The sequence below is a fragment of the Pteropus medius genome, unplaced genomic scaffold, assembly GCF_902729225.1.
Source record: "Pteropus medius unplaced genomic scaffold, Ma_sr-lr_union100, whole genome shotgun sequence".
NCBI classification, from domain to species: domain Eukaryota; kingdom Metazoa; phylum Chordata; class Mammalia; order Chiroptera; family Pteropodidae; genus Pteropus; species Pteropus medius.
In genome coordinates, this window is record NW_024350926.1 from 6204741 (window position 1) to 6229893 (window position 25153).

At 39.1% G+C, this 25153-nt stretch overlaps 1 long non-coding RNA gene and 1 pseudogene across 2 annotated transcripts in view; both read right to left on the reverse strand.

The window, feature by feature from the left end:
• The window catches only part of LOC120585490 (uncharacterized), a 30241-nt gene extending 8492 nt beyond the window's left edge, over window positions 1-21749 (reverse strand). For both annotated transcript variants that reach the window (XR_005648349.1, XR_005648348.1), the window contains exons 1-2: window positions 21536-21749; window positions 21162-21270 (exon numbers count right to left, since the gene is read on the reverse strand). This is a non-coding gene — a long non-coding RNA (uncharacterized LOC120585490). The remainder of the gene's footprint in view (window positions 1-21161; window positions 21271-21535) is intronic.
• LOC120585630 (uncharacterized) lies at window positions 7715-7833 on the reverse strand (annotated as a pseudogene).
• Window positions 21750-25153: the final 3404 nt, after the last annotated feature.

Below are 25153 nucleotides of genomic sequence, written 5' to 3' on the forward strand. Positions count from 1 at the left end.
GGAACCAGTATTCTGCAGTGTCTGACATTTCTGATCCTTTCATTTCAAATCGTAGACAGATTTTCAACTTCCAACTTTTCTGTTACAATGAATTTTAGAATTTGTACATGAAAGGATGAAATGTCATTGCACGCATTCGTAATTGCGAGGAGCAAGGTGCTCTGAGCTTCAAAATGCCTCACTTTGTACATAACGGGGCCTGGGATGCAAAAGTGTCATGAACTCGTGGAAGCGACTTTCTGAGACACAGCTACTCCCTTCCCAGCTGCTGCCTGGAGGAGCGGTACAGACTTCTTGTTGCAAAATTGCAACCTCTTCCTACACCATGTCACCTGTCTTGCTTTGCGTTGTAAAGCTCTTCTAAGTACATTTGTTTAAAGGAATACAGTATTTTTATTTATTTGTGATATAATTCATAGGGTGCGTTTTTCTTTTTGGCTTAGTTACGGCATTTGTGATTTTATTTATAAATCATGACATAGGCAAGATTTAATGACCAGATATCAAAACATTTGGAACTTAAGCTTGAAATTTTGCCAGGCAATTAGATATCATGCCATAGACTATTACAGATGTGCATTTTTAGAAAACCTGAAAATACATAAAAAGTTATATTGTATAGTTAAACTTTTTTTTTAATGGCACTCCACATTTGGAAATCAGATTTGGTGGTGGTGTTTTGTTTTATTTTGTTTTGTTTTGTTTTGTTTTGTTTCGTTTTGTTTAATTACATGTTTGCCATCTAAAGATGACTGGGTTTTTTTTTTTAGCCAGTATCCAACATAACCTTTGCCATCTAAAAAAATCTAAGGATAGAATGCAGATATGCCAAAATGGAAATTCCAAAAAGTGACTTTTAACAAACTAAAAGCAGAGCTATTTTTGTGAGACTGCCACCCCTCTCATAAATAGAGTTGGGTTCGGAAATGAGTTACCATAAAAAGACCCTGAGCTAGTAATGGGTCACCCCATATTTACCAATATTTAGATGGGAGAAGAGGACACTGCCAATTTGGAAGGGCCACAGATGTCAGCAGCATCCTCTAGTAACTGCAGCAAATAGAAACACCCCCCTCCCCCCACCCCTCGCCAATGCTTCCAGTGTCCCCAAAGGGTGTTCTGGACTATGCTTGTAACCACTTCCAGAATTTTCTACTGAGAACAATGAAATCCAGAGGAGTTAAGGCACTAGCTGGGGGTTACCCTGTGGTGAAGTCTGTGCCAGAACCCACGTCATTCAAGTCCACTTTGCTTAAAAGAAGTCAAGGCTTCCGCTCCAGATGTGTGATCCTGGATGAGTCTCGAAAACCTCTCTTTGTCTCAGTTTTGCCCCAATAAAAATCAAGACAAAATTATTTCTCAGCTCCCTTAAGCCTTCAGATTAATATGATTTCTTGATCTCTCTCAGGAATGTCCAGATTTTGCCTCAGCATAATGCGTTTTGTACGTGTGTATATGTGTGTAGTTCAAGGAAATAGGAAAATTCTGGGCCAAATTTAAAACACAACTATTTGTTGGTTCGAAGAAAAGAAAATACTAAATTTTATTCTAATTTTAAAATTAAAAAAAAAACTGGAAAAAGACAACCTAAATATTTAGAATCTAACTTAAGAAATAACATTCCTTTATTAACAGAATCTGGTCATTATATCTCAGATAAGAAAACAAGTCTTGATCTTAGTTGAAATCCAAGAAGCCCTACTGCTAAAAATAATTTTAAACATTTATTTTTCACTGTGCTTAGAATTTAATGGTTTTCGTGTTTGTTTCTAAACATAACCTTTAAGAGTTTATGGTCATTAATCATCGATATTTACATTACTCATACTTATTTCAGCATCTAAAACTAAATGTCGATCAGTTTTTGTAAGTCTAAAGTGTTTGAATTTCCTCTATAGAGTTTTTCAAGTCAAGCAGTTGTATCTACTGCTTAGATGAAGAGCAAATAAGTTATGAAAATCATGTTCTTTACATCAGAGTCTCATGAAGCAATTATTTTTCTAATGTCTCTATATTGTAGAATCTCAATTTTTTTTTTAATTTATCTGTCTGCACAAGTGGACTTGTCTTATTTCCTTGATAATTCAATAATCCCACCTTTCATGTGTCCACTAGTGAGACCTTCTAGTGAGACTTGTCTTATTTCCCTGATAATTCACTAATCCCACCTTTCATGTGTCCACTAGAGGCCTTCTAGTGAGAATCCTGCTCCAGAATGCTTTCTATGAGAAATCTTGCCTAGATAAGGGATCCTAGACATTCCCCTCTGAAAGCATTCTTCCTAAAACTTCTTCTCATTTAATATTTTTTAAATGTTAAAGAATTTTCAAGAACATCCTATGGAGAGCTTAACCTTCAATTTGTAGCCCCTCTGAGCCAAAAGTCTTCAGCTAGGAAAAGATGCTCCACTAAAAAGCACTTTGGCTTTGGTGTTTGTAGGGAGGCAGCTTGGGAGCTGAGGGCTCCCAGAATGCACTTGTGCAGCGCTTCCTCACCTTGTCCGTGAACTGCAGAAGACGAGCGTGAATGCTGGGAATGGTCTGGGAATGTACCAAGCACAGAGGTCTTTTCCAGTCTTTTGTTTTACATTAAAAATTCATGTAAATGCTGCATTTTACTCCATAGCATATGTTTCAATATAAAACAATGTTTTATATTACTTATCAGCTAGTAAAATGGATACTCTTATAACTTCAAATACCTCTTCCCCCACCCCCCTGAAAAATGTATCACCAGTTCGAGAAGCACTGCACACTGATTCGTTCCCCAGGAGAGCACACTCATCAGTGTCTACATCAGTGACAAGGGACAAATGTCAATGAGGACAAATGTCAATTTGAATGAACTCAAAATAATGATTAATTTGATTATTCTGGCTATTTTAACAACCAGTGTAAATTGCCACAAGATTGTTTTAGCTCAAAGATTGAGATCCGTCATAAAAGGACAGGAATGGGCGCATGGATAAGGGTCTTGGGCCGGATCACTAAGAGTGACATACTATAAGTGAGTCTCTGGAGTCGACCTGATTAGTCCCTGAACATTTCCACTAGACATTTCTCCACTTTGGCACAACCAACTGCTTTGAAGCAAGCATTTAGACCAAGCATTATCCTGATATGACTAAGTCTGATAACAAGAAGAATACGGCCTAAGTGTCTGTTCCCATTAATTTCTTGTCAAAACGGACTCACTCTCATGTAGACATAGGCTGAGGAAAGTCGACAATTCAATTATTTTCTCTCGGAATTTGAATAGGAAAAAAAAAAAGGCCTTATGTATGTGAAGTACCTTATAGTTTCCAGTTGCACTTAATCCTCACAACAGCCTTCTGGAATGAAGGACCGGAGAGGTTACGTATTTTGTTCAAGTTAGCGAAGGTCACTCACTGGCAAATAGTAGAACCTGGCCTTGACCACATCTTCTGGCATCAAGTCCAGCATTCCACTATACCACGGGGTGCTCAGTTAGGGGTCTGTTTCTATTAATATCTGAAATTATGTAAATAAAACCGGAGGTGCATTTATAGTCAAGCAGTTTGTTTAAAGCAGCAGCAGATCAGACCAAACGATAATGACCTAAGGTAAATATATCTCGAACACATGTTTGCCAGCTTAGAATTCTGGTCATAAAATACACACCCCTGGGTTAAGGAAAAGAATTTCTAGCTCATGATGTAACATGACATGCACATCAGGCAGAGGGCTTAAGAAAGCCAATAGATTTTCTGAAACAAAACAAGTAGACTTTTGAACTACTTCTAGACTAAATTCAAAATATCGTCTAATTGAATCCATTTTCATTTCGCTGTTCATTCATTCAGCAAATACTAGGTGAGAACCCCTATATTCTGTAGAAAGCCCTGAGCTTGGTGCTAGGGTACAGCCCCAGCTTCATGGACCTTACTGCCTGGCCCATTTAAAACCAGCCAAAGGATCATTTGTGTTGCTGAAAAATGTCTCTTCTGAGTATGGAAAAATCACTCAATTATCAAACCAGGGAAGCATATGACAGGAACAAGTGAAATGCTTTTCCAACTAACTGTTTTCCTAAGAAAAAGACAGGCGGTATAAATGGAAGTCTGATCCATAATTATTTTTTAATTGGTTTAGATTTACACTTGAGGTAACAAATTGTTAGTCTGGTTGAGAGATTATGTGTTGTCTTTCCTTATTATCCGATAAAATGAAAAATAATTTTTCAATTAGATATGTTGCTTGTCAAATATTAGTGATAGTCTACAACTAACTAGTGTGAATTTAATGCCAGTGAAAATCTATAACTTTAGATTTTAATAGTGTGTTGATGGTTATGTGGTTAAAAACAAAGCATTTTAATGGTTTTTCTTACTTCCTGTTGAGTATAGGCAACATTTTAGCAATGCATCACTATTTTGTTTAATCCTCTGAATTTCTAAATGGAAGATATTTAAAATTCAGTATCCAAAAATTATTTAGATTAACTGAAGGGATTTATTCATTAGGTTCAGTGAATTTGAAAATATATCGAGTATTTTTTCCACTGCCACTGTCCTCACCCAAAAAGAACAGAAAGGAAAGAGGGTGGGATAGAAGGAAGGAGGGAAGGAAGGAAAGAAGGAAGGAAGGAAGGAAGGAAGGGAAGGAAGGAAGGAAGGAAGGAAGGAAGGAAAAAGAGAAGGAAGAAAAGAAAACTTTATAAAATCTAAGTTTAAAAAAAATATGGGAATATTCAAAGTCCCATCCCTAATAAGAAAAAGGAAAGGTCCCAACTCCAAAATGTTCGTGAACATTCTATATTATTGAAGTTAGTGCTTATTGTAATGTAATGCTATCTTTTAGTCATTTCAATAACCATTTCTTCTATTTGCCTTTTGAAAACAGTCTGACTTAATTGCATAAATCTTTGCTTGCCATTAATGCATAATCTCTTCCTTGTTAAATCTAAAAGGGTTTTAACCTATAAATATACATATAAATAAAGGGAGATGGAGGGGAATCTCTTTAATAATAAGACAACCCAGAGCCAACAAAAAGATAGAAGTACTAAAAAAAGGAAGAAAGGCTAAAAAATATGTAAGTAAATTAAACACATTGTTAAGCAGAGAAATTTATATTAGGTATATGTATATACTTGTATAAAATTTAGACTAAACACTTATTATTGACATGAAATTTACAATTGAGACCATAATTTCAACTTTAATTTCTCTCCTGAAATTATTTTTTATCATCTAACAGATACTTCCAGAATTGCTGTGATAAAATATTTCATTCAACAAACATGTTTTTGTCTGCCAAGTGCCAGAAATTAATTTACGTACTTGTAATTCCCTCAATTTTCACAGTCTAGCAGGTTTCATATTTAAAGTGAAATTCAACCCTCCAGAGTGAGCTGGAAATAGTATGGCAATATGTTTAAGTTTGTTGTCTGATAATTTCTATAATCCACTATTTCTCACCCTCAGACGCAAGTGATTTCTTTCCATTCCTAATCTAGAATCTGAATGACCACCACATAAGCTTTCTAAATATCCATGCTTAAAATGAGAGTAGCTATTTGAAATCTACTGACAATTTTAATGTAACTGTTGCTCACTTCGGCCAAAGGAAATGTGATGCTAGCAAAGATGATGTTGAAAATCATCGTTTTTATATTCCTACAACCGTTTTGTTCTATTTGTTTAAACTCTGGTCCATACGCCCTGGCAGAAGCCATCACAGCCTGCTGCTCCGATGAAATCTCCATGCCAGCCTGAGCCATGCAGGCTGTCTCCCATCCACTGTGGGCAGTGCTGGCAATCGATATGGCTGAGTCGTGTTTCTTTTAGTTATTTTTGCTCTATTTCAAACTAAAAAGGATTTGAGGTGGCATACAAGACAATAAATATAGACTTTCAAAATCAAGACCCAGAGAAACCGGCAGAATAGTGGCGACAGACAAGAGGCAGAGACGCACAGATTCAGAAAGGACGTGGTCAGGCACCCCGCCATCCCTCTGTTTGTGACCTCTAGGGGTCGCTCTGAGAGAAGATGGAATTCCCTACCGGCAGGACGTGGTAACGAGAACTTGAAAGTTCTCTACCATTTTCCACCTTCCGTTAGGCGCACATGAAGCCAAAATCGCAAGTGCATCCCAGACAAATTTTCAGTGGTCATTTCTCTGTTTTCTTTTTCTTATTCCAAAGTATCTGATAAAAGTATCGCTACCCTCTGTAAAGCAAGAATATTCCTGCTTGCCAATTCCCTCAAAACAATCACGAGTTTGGCTAAATATGTAACAGTGCCCTAGTATGTACTTTAGAAACTCGGTGTATGCTCTGGCCTTTCTAGCATTAATGGGAAGCTAGACAAGAACTCAAAATAGTGATATTTTTTAAGAATCATAGATCTGTGAAAATAAAGCTAATGGGCTGATGAACTCCAAAACCCGCAGTCTCCATTCTACCTGAAGATTACAAGTAGAACCTGAAATGCCCCTGATTTGTCCTTGGCCAAGATAGAGGGATAGATAGATAGATAGATAGATAGATAGATAGATAGATAGATAGATAGATAGATAGATAGATAAAGTTTCTAAACTCCCGAGAGACATCTGTGCATGCTAGCCAGAAATTCTACTACAGTCAGATTTCTGCCATGTTTAAACCAAGAAGCTTCTCACATTCTTATTTGCAGCATATGGGTTAGGCTATGATTTTAACCTGCAAATTATATTCACATCATAATGTTTAATTGAAATTAGGATTTTTGTAAAGAAAACAGATGCACAGAAAGTAATGTATACTGATATTACCTAAATTACTTATCCAACAAAATGCTATTGCCAGAATTAACAAATATGTATGTACTATGAAAATCTCACTAAAGAATTCGCAAGATCTTCCTATTAAGTTCAAAGCCAAAGAAAAGAAAAAGAGGAAAAAAGAAAAATCTGCAACTTATAAAATACTAGGTTTGTCATACAATAGCCAAGCTTCAAACTTATGCAATTTTAAAGAGGTATGATATTAAACCATTAAAAATTCAACAGCGAATGTATAAAAAAGGTTTATTAAGCAAATATAAGGTACCATTAGCACACCGAAGCATTCTTAATAACCTCACATTTAACTGCATTATGACTATGCCTGCTCCTCACACCTTGCTTTCGATCTGAAAGCTTTTCTCTTTCATACTGTCGCTTGTGTGTCTGCTTGCTTGGTTTTGTTTGAAAAAGTGAGGATAAGTGGGCAAATGTGTTTATAGAGCAAGATCACTGAACAACTTATTAACATTACCTACCGTGCCCTGGGGTACCATGGAAACCATTTGTGGAAGCGACCTGGCCTCCTCGCTCCCTTTCACCTTCTTTTCAAGTTGCGCCCTGCTGGTTTGGAAACAGATTCTTCTGATCTCAGATCCTGCTCTTTCATTCCTCTCCTGTCTGCAGGACCCCCCAGCAATCCTTCCCGAGGGTCTACCTGATGACAGGGCTTTGGGTGTCAAGTCAAGGGCAGGTGCAAGCGAACCATTAGCATGATTCAAGAGTAACGAACATTTTGATCAGGGAAAACTGATATTACCCTGGTAGTTTGTATATGGTTCTTGGCCAAAATTGTAATAGCAGTTTAAACAAAACTTTAGTAAAAGGTGTGAGGGGTGGAGAGAAGGCCGTATTGGAAAATTGTACATTGTTGTACATCTCATTAGAAATCATTTATATTTGGATTAGGATTTTTTTTTGTTTTGTTTTACACCTACAGCACCTGATCTTCCTAGGTGGTCTCCCATCCAAGTACTAACCAGGCCCGACCCTGCTTAGCTTCCGAGATAAGACGGGATTGGGAGTGTTCAGGGTGGTATGGCTGTAGACTGATTAGGATTTTTTTTTTAAGTTTTTCCATGTAAAAATATCTTTAGGTGGTCATTTGAAATTAACATGTCTCATTTTACTATAAATGAATGTTTTTTAAAAGACTATTCTAAATTAAATGAGATGATATGTAGTAAAGCACGTAGCACAATACCTGACCACTAGGAGGTATTTTTTTTTTTAAGTATTCCAAAAGAAATCATTCAGCTCACATTTGTGTGCTAATAACATAGTCTTCTAAAATTTTTCTGTGGCTTCCTAAACAGTCAAATTTCTAAATGCGTGTGTAAATATAAATGTAGGTTTTCACTCACTGTTACCTTAATAGAGAGCATTGTATTTGCTAAATTACAAATATATGTTTCTTCACCTCATGTGGCTTTAAGGAAAGATTAACATTATTTGGACAAATAATGTGCTATGAAAACTTAGGTAATGCAGGTTTTTTGTTTTTTTTTTTTTTTACCTAATAGCCTTACATTTTTAATGTTTAATGGACAAATGTCAGATTCTTTTAGAGAAAAATCAACTTCTTACAATTAGTAAGACTTTAGATGTGTTATGTATTTGAAGAGTCTTTTTCACCATCTTTATTACCAGAAAATTAAACATACTTAGTCCTTATGTGAATATTCAACATACTGTTCCATCTTTATGCTTTAAATATTTGTAAACTTATATATATCATAAAACAATTCATAACCAAATTTGGTTCCAGACTTCCCATAATTGGCTATTTGCCAGAATAAACTATAAAATGAGGATAAATGCTTTCAGTGTTAAAAAAATATTGTATTAAATTTTGTTTTTACAATCTAAAGTGTAGACTGTCACCAGGCTTCAGCAGAGACTTTTTGTTTTACTTGTTTTTAATGTTAAAATCTTTTGTTAACCAAGAAAGATAACAGGCTCATTTGCTATTTCAATTTGTTTAAAATGTCAGGTCACAAAAATTTAGATAGAACCCTTTTTTCCTACTCGTGTGTCAGAGCTGGGTGACGACGAAGGACTGTATATAGTACAGCACACTGTAGACTCCTGGCACTGATTAAATGCAGCCGCTCTGGCCAAATCAGGGGGTATCATAGTGGAATCAGGGGGATACAACTAACTCATATTAAAGACAGACTGACTTTGGGAAGATCTTCCATTGAATCTGCAAATGTCCAAGGTATGCTAAAATTTCACCTCCGGAGTATCCAATATCTATTAGTGGTAAACTGAAAATAAGAATTTCATTTTAACAAAGATTGCGGGGTGGGGGGTGGCATTTGAGGTTTTTGTTTTGTTTTTACATTGTAGTTTTATGAAAACTTGGGGTTTCAATCAACTTATGCTTTAAAAAATAATGTGTTCTAAAGCATAATTGCATGACAGTTTAGATCTTATTACTATTTAGTTACAGCCTGCTAAATACTGTATTCCTACCTGTTTTCTCAAAAACTAAAGTCCCTAGCTTAGTAAATAGTAATCAGATAAAGCATTATGCTGACCAACCAGCTCACTAAATGTATTTATTACTCGTCTCTACATAGCTTATGTAAAAATTCAACGTGACTGTCCATGTCTGCTGCATTTAAAAGCTGCCAGCGTGACTGTTTCATCTTATTATGTCAACAGACTATGTTACAGTGTCATTTACATAGACCACGGTACTAAAGTGGCTGTAAGCTGCTTACTCCACAAAAAAAGCTGCTTACTCTAGCCCAAAAAAGGTCTGAGGCAGACGCCTTTAGTTAAAATGGCTCACTGTTTGAATCATTTCAATCTGTGCATTCTTCACTATAAGTACTGAAGCAGTATTTTTTAACTGTCTTTTCAGGCTTGTAAGAAAAAGCTCTGCGTCATATCTACATAGTCTAAATATGTCACGTAATTCAGTTTAAAAAGTGTTGCCTACTAACGAACTAAAGAGAAATAGCTATTGGTTTTCCCAGACCACTGCTGAAAGCATTTCCCATTGCCGATGTAGACCTGCCTTAAATGGTTTCTTTCACCACTGTCCTATAAAATACAAGGAGGATATCGTGGTGACTGCTTACCTGCCTGTCATTAGCTCTTTTCACTGGTCCAAGGATATACATCTCTCAGAAGCAACCCATCTAGTGACGTCCAGTTGTCAAGAGTATGTGTTAGTTTCGTTTGAGTCTCCGAAAACTGAACGTGGGTATCTACAAAATTAACTTATATAGACTTTCAAAGGCCTGCAGGTGGGGAGTGAGGAAGGAGGAAGAGGGGGCGAGGAGATGAAGGGAGAGGAAGGAGAAAGGAGAAAGGAAAAGCTCATAGAGAAAGGCCAATCTCCAAATGAGTTCGGTGGGGGAAACTCAAGTTTATGAGGTATATATTTTTTAAAGTTGACTGGCTTTTGAGAAGGCCGGACGTGCTTGTACGTGTGAGCGTGAGACACGAGTGGGTTTAGGGTCAGGAGGGGGAGCCTGAATTGTCTACTGCTTTTTTGGTTAACTAGAGTCATATATTATTAAAAATAAGTATGCCTAACTCCTAAAACTCATTAATTCAATGTTTAATGTTAGAATTACAACAATAATCTTATTGTTAAACTCAGGACAACTCTGTGAAGATTCACAAAGTAATTTTATGAAAACTTATGGTGAAGCTATAAAACGATGAGTAGTTAATGCACATGAAAAGCCTTGCTGGGAATAATCATAGGAGATTCCCCTATAAAACGGGTTGATATACAACCTATTTTTTTCCTCAAGTTGTAGAGATTTTAATAGTTTCTATTAAGTCCCTAACGTCTCCCAGATTAAAAACACTTAAACCTATTTTTAAAACCTAAGGAATATAGAGTATCAGAAATTAAAAGTTAAATTAATAGTTCTTAAAATTGCTATGTACATTAAGTAATACAGTTTCATATTTCTAAGTTACACGTGGCATTACATTTACAGGTATAGTGGCATGAAGCATCATTCACTTTTATTTAATGTTTTAGAGAGTTTTCCTACTACTCTATGAATACTCTGAATGCTGCAAGGGAAAAGAAGCACAATCAGTATTTTATTTTTGAAGATGTCTCAGTGGCGTCATCTTGTCCATCCACACACACATCAGCATTCGCGTTTCATCTTCTACTATGTCGAAATACTTTTAACACAAACCCTCAGTAGAAGCTAAAGCTTATTCATAAGTGGTAAGTCTCGTCTAGTGTCATTCATCCGCCTGAACACGCTTTATTTCATTATATTTGCAAACGAGATGTTTTGGTTTCAGTTTTGTAAAGAGGATACGATTTAGCCTACTCGTGTTTGTTCAGCTGTCCATCCCGCACCATTAATACAATGCCTTTCTCTCCCATTTAATGGTGTTTGTATCAGTGTCCCCATATCTGCTGCATTTTAACGCCATAAAAAGAAAACGTGATTTTGTATTAGTAGTTTTGCTGATCAACTCAATATTTCTGCACCAATCAGCATACTTAAATGCATGTAGTGGTCTGTATAATTGTTCAACATCAAAATACTTGTTTACTTTATGTCAAAATGTCTATGAAATTGCTGGCATTGTTCTCCATTCCAGTCTGGTAGAATAAGCAAGATAGAAAATAAATGTGTAAATGAATCATCTGTGTCATTTCAGTTCTCTGCATGAAGCCACTTTACATCAAGCATGGCATACCTGCCTGCCACCCAACAATCATGATTTCTTGACACCTCATTACTGACTGTTGAGACAGGTAGCTATTGGAGGAAGTGTAGGATAAAACTTCTAAATCTGGAAAAACTTCAAGTTGGATCCATTGCCATTCAAAATACTCTCCTTTTCAAATGAACCCTTTCACATAGCCTATGGATGGAGGTACGTCACTTGCTTTATATTTTTTAAAAATTCAGTGCAAACCACTTTGCCAGAACTCTGGGATGAGATCATCAAAGATAGTCCCCCACTGCCATTCCTCAAACCAGGACAGTCTCTGTTGGGTAAATCAAGTCTTAACGTCTGACCCCGGGGCCAGCTCCGTAGGTATGCGACCTATGCAGTTAACAGAAGTGCTGGTGCTCAGAGGGGCCCTGGACTTGACTGAATGCTCTGCTGTAGCCATCTTGAAATTATTAATAATTTTTGAGCAAGGAACCCTGTATTTTCATTTTGCATTAGGTCACAAGTTACATAGCCAGTCCTGCCTGGCCAGTGAGGCAGATGAGAAGACCACCAATTGAGTCCAACTCTCCAAGGTGAAAAGGTTAACAGGTAGTGAGGAGAGAGGCTTATGTATTTAACAAATTCTTATATAGCACTTAACCATGTGCCAAGTCTTACACATATATTTGCTCATTTAATCCTCATAATGCCAGTATTATTAGCATCTCCATCTTACAGAAGAGGAAATCAAGGCACAGAGAAGTTAAGTAGCTTGCCCAAGGTCACACAGCTAGTAAAGCCAGGATTTAAACCCAGGCATCCTGGCTACAGAGTCTGGACACCTGACCATTTAGGCCCATGCTGGCTCTTGCTTTGCTATGCTGCCTTTCCATCAAATAAAATGTCTTCATTTTCTTTGTTAACGAAGTGCTGAGGGATGTGCCTTACAGTCTTTCCTTTAAAGACCCTTGCTTAATTGTCTAAAAGTTTCAAGGAGGACACCTTTGGAGAAACTGCAAATCTCAACAACATTTCCCTGCTCTTCAGGCCAAGGACACTTGCCTGAATAAGATATGGCTATAAATATTAAGAAAAATATCGCCGGCGTATTTGTGACCCAGCACAGCTAGGACTACGGAGGGCCTGATCTCTCTACACTCAACACCGGCCCTGACGACGGAGGGGAAGAAGTGACAAGGAGAATGGGCTGGCCTTGGGCTCCATGACACTCGCCTCCATTTGCTCCCTCTGCCTTCCTAGCTCAGATACCACCCCGCATCTTCCTAAAGCAAGAGGGCCCCATCCTGGTCACAGGGACACAACGTGCAGTTCACTGCCCATTTAGTCTGCAAGACCCCTTCTGCTCTGGGCTAATGTTCAAGGTCCAGAGCCATATATAAAGGAAAAAGAGATCCCCAAAAGCCTGCTATACCCACACCCTCCAGGCTTAATGCACCACCCAGGAGCAGCCATTCCAGTCAAAAGGTCCACAGGATTGTCCAGTCATCCCAGATGACGGCAGTCCCCAAGGGAAGAGCAATCTAGCCACATAAGGAAATAGACATCTCCCACACAGGCTTCTCCAGTCCATCCATCAAACTCCATTTCCCAAACTCTCCTCTGAAAGGTCAGGACGCAGAGAGAAAATACTTGGGAGAAGTCACCTGCCCTAGAATTCCATCTAACCCAAGAGAAACGAAACACAAGCAGTTCTCCTCCCCTTCCCCTTGTCGACCAGGTGGCATGCAAACTCCTCGCCCCTCTGGGATAGTCCCCTCTTTCTCCTCCAGTCCACTCTATTCACCGTCTACCTCCGACCCTAGAAAATAAATCCTACAGTGCATGATCTGGGCCACAAAAACAAGATGGAGGTGGGAAAGGGATTGAACAGCATGGCGTCTACTCGAAGAGAACTAAAAAAAGGTTTTTCTCCTCCTTTCTCCACCTTTTCCCATAGTTGACCTCATGTAAACAGATGGGCTCGACAGCGTGACGCAGAGGGCTGCACAGAAGAGACAATCCTGGAGCCGCAACTGAGCACGAGCCCTGGAGTTTCATCTCTCAATCCTTCTGATTCTTCTGACGGTCTGCTAAGAGCTACAGATTATAAAATCCCCTAGCAAGAACTTTAGAGCTTGATTTGCAAAGCGGTCAATAACCCTCATCAGGGAGAAAATGTTATGGAAGCCTTTGATTCCACCGGCCGAAACGCTGGGACACCTCACACGACTTTGAACCTTCTCATTCCTCACATACATATGAAGCCAGCGAGATGGCAGGAAGCATCAGCACAGAGCGTGAAATATCAGAACTCAACACAATGCTCAAGGTTGTAACAAGACACAGGGTTTAATTCTGGACTCTGTGACTCACAAATAGCCTGGATGAACTTGAAGCACCTTCAGAGGAGAGTCACAGTGACATCTCCGGCCAAATCAAAGACAATGGGATAGATGAAAAAAAGAGGGCTCACCTGAGACACAGCAATATGTTCAAGGACAGTTTTGTTTTGTTTTGTTTTAATTATAATCTCATATTAGAACACAGAAATAACACTCACATGATAACAAGTGTTTTGGTCAGCAATCTTTACAACAGTCAAATCCAAGTCTTCTATACATATTACATGTCTCTCCATGCTGGGCACTGTGCTAAGTACTAGGGACCCAAGACTAACAAGATGGGGTCCCTGCCCTCAAAGAGCTCGTAGCCATAACCATGGGGCTGGCAAACAGCTGGCGCAAGTATGGCCGTCCTTCCACACCCCTGCCCTCACCCTGTGTCAACCATTAACTATTCATTCTCCCTCTGAGCCCGGATTCAGCCTCAGGATACGACTCCCAGATCCACCGCCACCGGGAACAGCTACTAATCCCCAGATTACCTGACATTCCTTTATCGCCAGACAAAGCCCCTGACGTCTCCCACCACAGTGATAATCATGATAACAATTATCGTGGCAGCTAACGGACTCGGAAAGCTTATTTTGTGCCAGCCCGTGTTCTCGGAGCTTAACACCCGCCACCTCCATCAACCCCATTCCTCTAAAGTGGTTGGTTAACAGAAATTTTATATGGTCCTCACTGAAGACTCATTTAAAGGAAATGGGAATAAACTCCAGTCTGAGGAAATTAGATGTCCTTCAGACGAATTTTCCACAAGTGATGGATGTGTCACATTAGCGGTAACGAGAGAGCCGGTGAGAGCTTCTTCCCAGGATCTCTTAAGAATTAGGAGAGATTTGCGCCCGGCTATAATGAAAGTGCAAACCTGTCTGGATGAAGAAGGACAAACCAGATGGCCTTTCGCCGTCCTTTTCATTTCCGAGATTCTATCATTTGTGGTGCTACAGAATCAAATTTATTTTTTGCTAAAAAGTCTGTGGTAAATGATGTTCATTAAATTGTCTCCACAACCACTTAGCACAGATGATAGATTAGGAAAGGGGGAAGCAAGCAATTTGTAAAAACATATTTTTAAACTTCTATTAATCACATATCTACATTTTGTGCTGAAGCACAAATATCGTTTAGAGAATTAGTCTCAAAAATATCTGAAAGCAGGTGTTAGACATGACGCCAAGGTGAAGTCCCGGAAACTCACACAAATAAATCACTGTGACCTGTACAAATAAATGAATTTGTGCTGAAAAGCCTTGTTTTAGGATGGGTGTAATTTCACGAACATTTATTACTTGTAGAAACAAACTGATTTTGAAATATCGGTGATTTAAAAAAGAAAAACAATAACAAACATTAGACATTTTTCTAGTTTAAGAATTTGATTTTTTCTAACTATAATTCAGAAAAATATCGTTCACGTTGTCTCCGATTTTAGCAAGAAATTGCCTTGTAATACTTACTATAAAGTCACTTCCCAAAGAAGATAAAGCTTGAAACAGAAAATCTCATTCTATTCCTTATCTTTAAATGACATCCCAACATCAAATAATAATTTACTTAATTTAAAAAAGCTCTTCCAAAGCAGTAAGAAAAAGAACCCAAGAGAAAAATGAGAAAAGACCTTGAAAAAATAGTTGACAACAACAAAAAGAATTTCAAGAGCCTGGAACATACCATCGTTCAAAAGGAATGCAAATTAAAACAAAAAGTAGAAATCTTTTTTCTCCCAGCATAAGCAGAGTATTGTTTTAAACAATACACAGTATTCGGCCATTGCATAGGAAACGGGCCTTCTCATACATGGTGTGTGTGTACGTCGTTACAACTTCTTTGGAGGAAAATTTTACAATATCGATTAAAAGATGAAAATTTGATTTGCCCTAGAGATTCATCTTTTAGGGATTTACCTTAAAGAAATGTTCTCATGTGCGCGAAAGGATATATGTACAGGATGTTCACCATAGCCTAGTGTGGATGACACAGGGGGTCCATGGAAAGTAACCTCCAGGGTGATCTGATCATAAATTCCTACCTGGGCAGGTCATGGTGGGCGGCCACGTCCCAGGCCTATGACTTCCTTAGTGAAAGGTTTCTAAGCCAGCCCTGTCCATTCTCTTCTGCATCTAAATGCTGGAAGTAATACCCCTCAAAGGGGCAACCACCCTCAAGAGAGGACGTGACCTTGTTAACTACCCTGTAAGTCAATCCGGCCCCTGGCTTTCTCCCACCTCCGTGGAGACTTCCTTACCTTCCCCCCTTAATTCCAAATGCATCCCCAAAAAAACGCAAAAATCTGTCCCTCTCAGAACATTTTAGATCTTGCTTCCCGACAATTGTCATCAGTTTTGGCTTAAGTAAATCTTATAAAAATTCTCTATGGGTTTGGACGTTTCTCACTTTGACATAACTGCTTCTGGGAAAGAGGCTGGGGTTGGGGGCTGGACTAGAGAGAAGATGTATTTTTCACTGTACATTTTTTCCACTATTTGGATTTTTTTTTTTCAGTCCAGTGGGAGAGGCCGCAGCTGGAGTGCAAGGTATTAAGGGATAATCTAAACCAAGAAATGCACAGGATGGAGGTGGGAGAGCAGCATCTGGGCTCATCTTTCCTTTTTTTTTAAGCCTGATCACAGCCTCCCCCTCTCTCCCACTTCTTACTTATCACTGTTTCAGGGTTGGAGAATAAGGCTCAAGGGAAATAGTCATAAAATAAGAAGGAAACATGAGCAGGGGAAGGCGAGGCGGCAGATTCTGTGCCATGCTGACCTTGATTGGGGGTGCAGAACCCTAGCCACCGCCTCCTTCCTGCTGCCCGCCTGCTGAGGATTTTCTGCCTCCGGACATTCCTCTAAAAGCACCTCCCGTGAACCTTTTTTGGGCCTTGGACTTTCTCTTAAACTGGCTTGAAATTGCCCTAGGAAGTTCTCAGACAGTGAGGCACTGAAAGAAATCTTATAAACAGCCTACAAAATCTTTGCGGAAATGGAAAACTTTACTCTCACTGAACAAGTAATCAACCATTATTCTCCAAAGGGCCATTTCCTCTTTGTGAGCACAGAAGCCCATTTTGGAGACTTCATAAATGTAACTGTTTTATAAATGAGCGGCCTTCAGAAGGGCCACTCCACCATTCAAGATGGAAGCAGCAGACCAGGAAATAAGAGTGTCTGGCAGTCATGGGACAATTCCTTTAGCTCTGAGAAATGGTCTATGCTGCCTTTTAGGCTGTGATACTTAAAATCGGGCAAAGCAATTCCCAAACCCAAAGTGTTATTAATAGTTTAATCATCAACAGAAAGATCTGGCTGATTTAAATTTCAGAGGGAAAATATTGCTTTAACGAGAGTCAAGTTCTATCTTTTTCCAGATGAACCAAGATGCAAAGAGTTCAAAGGAAGTCAGCGGCCATTTTCGCAAAATCTAAAAGCAATACAATGTAGGATTATAGTTGTAATCATGGAAAAGATTGGCAGCAGTTCTCTAGTCGCCGTTAAAAGTGGGTGGCAGTGGTTTTTAATCCTTTTTTTTTTTTTTTTTGAGTCTGAGCTGTCTTTTAGACTCTGATGAAAATGTAGGTGGAGAGTTAGAAGGGGTAAACCAAATCCTTTCTCTCTCTTTCCCTATGAGCCAACCTACCGAAAAGCGCTGTACTCGTTAGCTCTGAACAAACCTTAAGAACCTTTGAACACACAAATTTAAATGTTAAATCTAATTAAGCAGATACCACCACTACTTTTCATTTTGTGTGTTAATGGGGACACATACAGGAACTACTACAATTAATGACTTTAATGATCGGAAGAACAAAATTAGCATTTATGGGTTCTAATTAAATTTTGGCTTCCAACTATGATGTTTTTGCTTTTCGCTAAAAATAGTGCACTTTTAAACTAGAGAAGGGAATAACAAAATGCCCAAATTATTAAAAGGAAATTGATGGGATTGGCACCATTTTGTCTTTCACAGTTTCTGATTCTTCGCAGGCTATCTAGAGTTCTGTTCCGTGAGCCATAGAAAACCCCATTTCACCGGTGAGACAAGATAAGATAAAAATTATAAATGTGAACGTGCTTTTAAAAAAAAGAGAACATTCCTTTTAAATGACTGTTGTTCAGTATTATGACTGTCATAATACTACTAGCCCTTGGACCAGCAAGAGATTCTGTATGAACCACAGAATATTAATGCATAAAATTGAAAATCTGTATTGCCTTCAGTTCTGCCTGGGTCAGAAATATCAGAAGTTGTTCAAAGTCTTTCAAAACCAAAACCAAAAATGGTTCCATGTGGAATGGATGGTTCCAACAATAACAACAACAAAAAAAGGCACTTGGAACGGTAGAATTTCACCTGGACCTTGTATAGCACACCCAGACAAAAATAAGACTTTGTTTTCCTCCAAAACACCCTGCAAAATGCCTGCAACTGCTTAGTTACTACCAAGGGAAGATGTCTCCTTCTATTTTGGTGGCCCTGCAGCTTTCTCTCCTTAATTAGAGCCTCCATATTGTCTGGCCATCTGCTTCTGGGTTCTGCCCAAATTGTGATGATGGCAGGGGTAGTTTATGATCTCATCCTTTTAGTGGGAGGATAAATTCCACATTCGTCTCATCACGACAAAATGCCTCTGGGGAAGACACAAGGACTCTCATGGCGCATCCTGTGTAGCAGCTAAACATTTCCCCCGGCTGTAGAGTCTGCAGGGCTTTTCTGTTTGACCATCTCACGGCCAGCTAGCATGCAAATGTCACATTCAGAACAGATTCTGCATACTTTCTCCACCGCCGTCCATACTCTGTCTCCTTCTACTGATTTGCTACTTGATAGAAACCTTTGTCTCCTCCATGTATATAGCTGTCTTCTCTCACGTTGAGTCATTTTGGCTATCAGGTACAACCCTGTCAAGTAGCCACCAGCCCAGACTGACCAACTGACCCCAGCTTCTCATTTTTCCACATTCAGTCAAACACTCTGGTACTAAGTTTGGGGGTGATTTGTTATACAGCAATATACAACTGACACATAAATACTGTGATGATGATTATAATAATGGCCTCAAAAGAATCATGCTACCCTGTATCTGTGGCCCCTCGCGATGTGATACCGAAGTACCTCTCATCACGAGGCCTGACTTTTTTTTTTTTTAACCAAAAGAATGTGGTAGAAGAAACTGTGTGCAAGTCCCAAAGCCTAGGCCACAAGAGACTTGCAGCTTTAGTTCCCACATTTTTGGGACCTAGAGGTCACCCATGCTGGAAAAGCCTAGTCTAAATTAACGGACAAGGAGTGGCCACATGGAGCAGAGCCAAGGCACCCCAACTAACAGCCAGACCATCAGCCAGAAATATGAGTGAGGCCACCTAGAACTCTCTCCCAGCAGATGGCTATGAAAATGAGAGTAATCCCCAGCGTGATCACCAACCAGGAATCATGAGAAATAACCGTGGTTGTTTTAAGCCCCAGTTTGGGGGTGGCATTCTAAATAGCAAAAAAGTAATTATTAAAAAAAAATACCCACTTGGCTCCTGGCTAGTTCATCTGGTCTGGCTCTCCCAGCCTCCCCACCCCAACGATGAGTCCAGGCACACAAGGTTGCCTGACAGTGTGGTCAGGCTTCTGACTCCATCAGACTGCTGGAAGTATAGAGCTGTGTACTCTTGAACAACAGAAATTAATTTCTCCCAGTTTTGAAGGCTGGCACTCCGAGACTAAGATGCCATCCGGTTCAGTTCCTAGTGAGAAGCCTCTTCCTGTTTATGTCCTCACAGGGCAGAAAGAGAGAGGAAGCAGGCTCTCTCCTCCTTATAAATTCAAAATGCAAAATCATGAGGTAAGCAAATGATTTATTTTTTAATTCACTAAGTTTGGAGATGGTTTGTTACACAGCAATGGAAAACTGTCATCTCATCAACATTCCAGTCGCCATCATTATATTTAGTATGTCAATGGCCTGGTGAACGTTCCTTGGTATAATTTTTGATATGTTGTAATACAGAAATTCTGAGTAGAAACAAAAGCCATTCTCTAAATTCCTGCCCAAATTTAGCCCCTGGGGCAACTTTCTACTGAAAATTTTTTCTATTAAGCATTATAGCTATCTATGTATTGATTCTTTAAAAATAATATTCTTGCCCTACTGAATGCATTCAAACCTTGCATTTATTTCAGAAGTGTTATGAAAAGATCGATAATTATACTTTTTTATGTTCTTGCTATAAAATCTTAGAATTCTAATTTATGTTTACTGTGTTACTTTTATTGGCTTAAGAACTATAGTTCTTCATGTCAGATACACCGGTAACTTTGTAGGTAGCCACTAATGCACCGTAACTAAAGGAAGGGTCTCCTGGAAGGGCCCACTGCCACCTGAAGAGCTCCCCATTTTACTGTCTTTACCAGGTAATAAGGCATTTGAGAATAAAGTACAGATTTGTTTTATCAAGTACATAATACTACTTATAAAGGTGCTAATCTCTTCAACTCATGATATTAAATGGATAGATGCATGGATGACAGGTAATAAGTAGGTAGCTAGATGATAGATAAATAGATGATGATAAATAATTAGATAGATGATAGATAGATAATTGATAGATAATAGATAGATAGATGGACAGATAGACCCTTTCTAGCAGCAAAATTAATCCAACTAAGTTTTTTCTTTTTTTTATGCTTTCAGTTTAATAGCTGGTTTTTGTTTTAGGCTGCAGACTCAAAACTAGGTACTCCTGGGCATCGTTTCTCACCTTTTTATCACAGCTTTAGCCCAAGCTGAGTTGGTCCATGATAGCATGGATGTGGATGACATCTTCACGCTCGTCCTTTAGAGCATCAGTTGTATGTCGTGCTGGATGTGCAGTTCCCTTAATTCCTTCGGTTCCCTCGTGTATTTTTTTTTAGGATGAATTTCAGAGGAATGAATCTGTGCTTCCTTTGGTGGCTTTTCTCTTAATCCAAATAAGATTTTAAATTGTTCCAATTCTCTAGGTAAAATTTATCCCTGAGAATCTGGTAATTGAACGCCATTTCTGCCTGAAAAGAACTGCTTTTCTCTCTTCGCTTCCATTTCCTTCTTCAATCAAGTATCCTCACTTATCTCTACCTACTAGCCTCAGATCAGCTCGGACAGGAAATTGTATATACGTGTAATTGTTGGGGGTGGCAATCTCCACGGGCTCTGAGTGTCCTTGCGTGACCTTGCTAGTTATGCCAAGAATGCAAGCCCCTGACAGCTCTTTTCTCGAAGGCGTACTTGTAACAAACGACCTTGAGGAATAAGGCAATGTCTCCCGCCAGACAAAGAGAAGGCACACTTACCCCTCCTTATAAAAGCAGTGGAGTCCTCAAGTTCAGTGTTCCTCGGTGTGACACAATCCACTACATGCACAGCACCCACCTGTACTGCCCTGTCACACCCCAGTGGGACCTGGAGGGAAGCGAGAACCAACACAATATTATGCATGCTGTGCCATAAGTAATGAAGTCTTTTGTCTCTGATCCAAAATTGTCATATCGTCTGCCAGCATTTATGAAACAGTAACAGGTTAACTGGTAAGAAAATCTTAGATCCCTCAGTTTTGTTTTGTTTTTTTTCACAATAGTAAACTAAAATGTCGTCCAGAAATAAAGCAGTAATTAAAGTATGGGAGGTAGAGTATGTTAAAACTTTCCTTTAAAACATGAAAACATACCCTATCATTTACCTCTCAATCAAAAACATGTGCTTCTGATATGCTGAAGGGAATTTTCTAGATCCAAACCTCTGGATTTACAGGTGGTGGAAGAGTTCACGCCACCCCATTAGCTTCTCTTTCTCTCGTTGCCAAGAAATGTGGAAGGAAGGATCTGTGTGGCCAAAGCAGCGGGTCAAAGCCTATCGTGTCAAAGCTTCTGAAGCACAGCACATTTCCTGGAAAACAGTTTTAAAAAAAGTTACATCTACACTTTCCATCTACCATCAGATGCTGCAAGAGGGCCTTCCCTGGGTAAGATTTTAGCGTGAAAGTCCAATAACAATAAAAATTGGGATAATATAATCATCATTTACTATTTCACAAAATAAAAGGCAGCATCGATTTTACTTAAATTTTCATTTAATAAGATTAGAGGCATTATAAATATAATATAGCTATTAAGCAACAGACTATTTATTGTGACTGCCCTATAACGTCAGTGATTTTGACCAATGTGAGATAAATTTTCCACAAAAATTCTATGAACTTGTTTCAGGATGAGAACAACCGTAAAAGTCAGGTGGCTGCTATATCTTACCTAAAAAAAAAAAAAAAGTAAAGTATGACTACCTAGATTTACAAAACAAATAGAGGATGATTAATAAATGAGAAATAAATCTTTGACTTAAAAAAGTATTACTTTATATCAGTATTTCTCAGCTCGGGGCAATTTCTCTCAGCCCCTACTTACCCCACCTCATTCCCCGCCTCCCCCCGCCCCGCCCCGCCGCCCCCTGTCCCCCACCTGGCAGGGGGCCTTGGCAGTATCTAGAGACATTTTTGTCAGGGCTGGGGTGGGGGGGGCGGGGGGGTGGAGTGCTACAGGCATCTAGTGGGCGGAGGCCAGGGCTGCTATAAACACCCTGCAACAAAGAGTTATCTGGCCCAAAATGGCAATAACGCCAAGACTGAGAAACCCTTATTTAAATGGAAACTCTTTCTGTGTGGATTTAAGTATTTGAAATTGGTACCAATCATGTTGAATTAGTACCAATCATGACTTAAGGAAAACTCGCCTACTTTTTAAATTTAATCTTTTTTTTTTTTTAATTTTATTTAATGTCGATAATTTCACACTGATCCTTGATGGAAATTATCAGGCCTCTGACTTTTCTGTTCTTCATTCTTAGGTCCCGTGGTCACTTTAATGGACAAACATAAGCCAAATACAGTAACTAGAATGTCCCATCCAGAAGTCAAGCAAAACTCTGAATTTGATTTAATGTCAAATCTCTCTCCTCCCAGCTTAAGCCTGATTCGGAATGGAAGCCTGGTGTGGGGGTGGGAGGTGAGGACTGGGCTGGCATCTCTGTTTCTCTGTTCCCTCCTCCCTAAGTTTTAACCCTTCACGGCTGGCGCACTGGAAGAGAAGGGGAGAGAGAAAGTAGCAAAGGTCCTACTTGAACTATGACCATCATCAGCTAGTTTCTCACATGCTGAGCCTGGTAGAAATTTCAAGATGATGGCCTTATGGTATGCCTCAGTGGGTGCCACCTTGGCCTCTTCTACTTTCCCGAAGGCCCTCTGAATGGCACCCCGATTCTCATGTATTTGATCCCAACAGGTACCACATTGGTGCTCTGTGGAGAGCAGAGAGAGGAATGTTAGGCCAAAATGGAGGTATTTTTGCTAAACCAAACCAAAACTTAATAACTAACTTAATTACAGTTTCCACCTTTCCCAGGAATGGAACTTTAAACCAATCAATCTGGAATTTCCTGAAAACCCCCTGCCTGCCCTGAAGGAAGTTACCCCTGCCTAAAACAATCCACTCTTTTAACTTCTTAGTTTCACTTTCTTTCTGCGTAGAAAAACCTCCCATTTTTTGCAGCTCATCCGAGAGCCCTTCCAGTTGTTGGATGGAATGCTGCCCAGTTCATGAGTCCATTCATAAAGGCAATTAGATCTTCAAATTTTGACGCAGCTGAATGTTATTCTTTAACACTCGTATTTGTGCAGAGACTTTCAAACCAGCTTTTCTAATTTCTTGCCTCCATCCTATCTGGTATTTAGCTCTTTTGCACACTGGACTTGCAAGTGAACTAGGAAAGAATTTCATAGATTTTAAGATTGAAAATCTTTGCATGGGGGGGATTATACTATGTATTCTTGTGTCTAACAAAATATTTCATTACATAGTGACCTCTACTGGGAAGAATAAAGATATCACCAGGGCTAACAAAAATAAGCCAATTTAGTCTGTTTAGTCAAGGAATTGGTAAATTTGGAAAGGCAAATCTGTTATTTAGAATTGTTATGGCCCAACTTTACTCTGAATATTTTTATTTTTAAAAAGATTTTATGAAATATTTCAAATTTACGAAGTATGGAGAATAAACACATATCTGCCACCCAACTTTAACGAATCTGAACATTTTGCCATATTTACCTCATCTTTTTTTTTAGTAAGGAACAGCGACAAGGAAAGTGATCTCTGGCTGCTGTCTGCTCTCCTGGGGAGGCTTCTAGGGGGAAAAGGAAATAGTATAGAGTCAGAGCTCCTGGTTTCAGGTAGTCGTAAGAATTTAAGAAACTTGAGGGTTTTGTAGTGTTCCTTAGAAAGCAGTCCAAGGCAAAAACAGTCTTGGGCATGGCAACGGCATGGGAACTGTCATCTAGGCTTTATGGGAATCTGTATTAGCTCGGGCTGCCATACGAAATACCACAGACTGGGCGGCTTAAACCACAGAAATTAATTTTCTACCAGTTCTGGAGGGTGGGAAGTCCTAGATCAAGGTACTGGCTGCTTTGGCTCCTGGTAAAGTCTCTCTTCCTGGCTTGCAGAGGGTTATCTTTCACTGTGTCCTCACATGGCTTTGGAAGAAGGGAGGTGATAGAGAGTAAGTTCTCTAATGTCTCTCATAAGGACCCTAATCCTATCATATCAGGGCCCCATCCTTATGATCTCATTTAACTTTAATTACCTCCTTATAGGCCCTGTCTGCTAAGACTGGGGCTTCAACATATGAATTGGGGTGGGACAATTCAGCCCATAGTGAAATCTTTCCACAGTATCTCTAGCCACTACATCAGTGATTCTAATGGTAAAAAATCATTACCTGGCAGTACTTTGTTGTGAGAAAGCTCTAATGGTTAGAAAGCATAGATGATCAGTCAATTTTGTCCCCCCAAAACTTCAGTCTTTGCTTTCATGTTTGTCTTCTTAGGATCATCACCAATAATCAAACAAACAAATAATAAATAAAGAAATTCATTAATTAAATCTCTCCCCTCATAGCAGCCTTTTACCTAAAGATAATCATAGCAATTACGGATCTCGGTAAACAAACTCAAATTGCAAGAAATATAATCTCCTAATTTTACTCGAGTGATGACTTCAAAAATCATCAAACTCAAGATTCTCCCTAATTCCCCGCACCCCCCTCCCCCGCCCCGCCTTTCTTCACCTCGTACTACTGGGATCCATTTCCTTTAAAGCCATCATGAAGGGAGGGAATGATACCTTATAGACCTTTCTGCCAAAAATCATTTTCCCATTACAGAATGTTTACTAATTACATATAAGTTTTACTAAAATGCCATGTGTTTGATTTACAATTAAAATGTACCATTAAA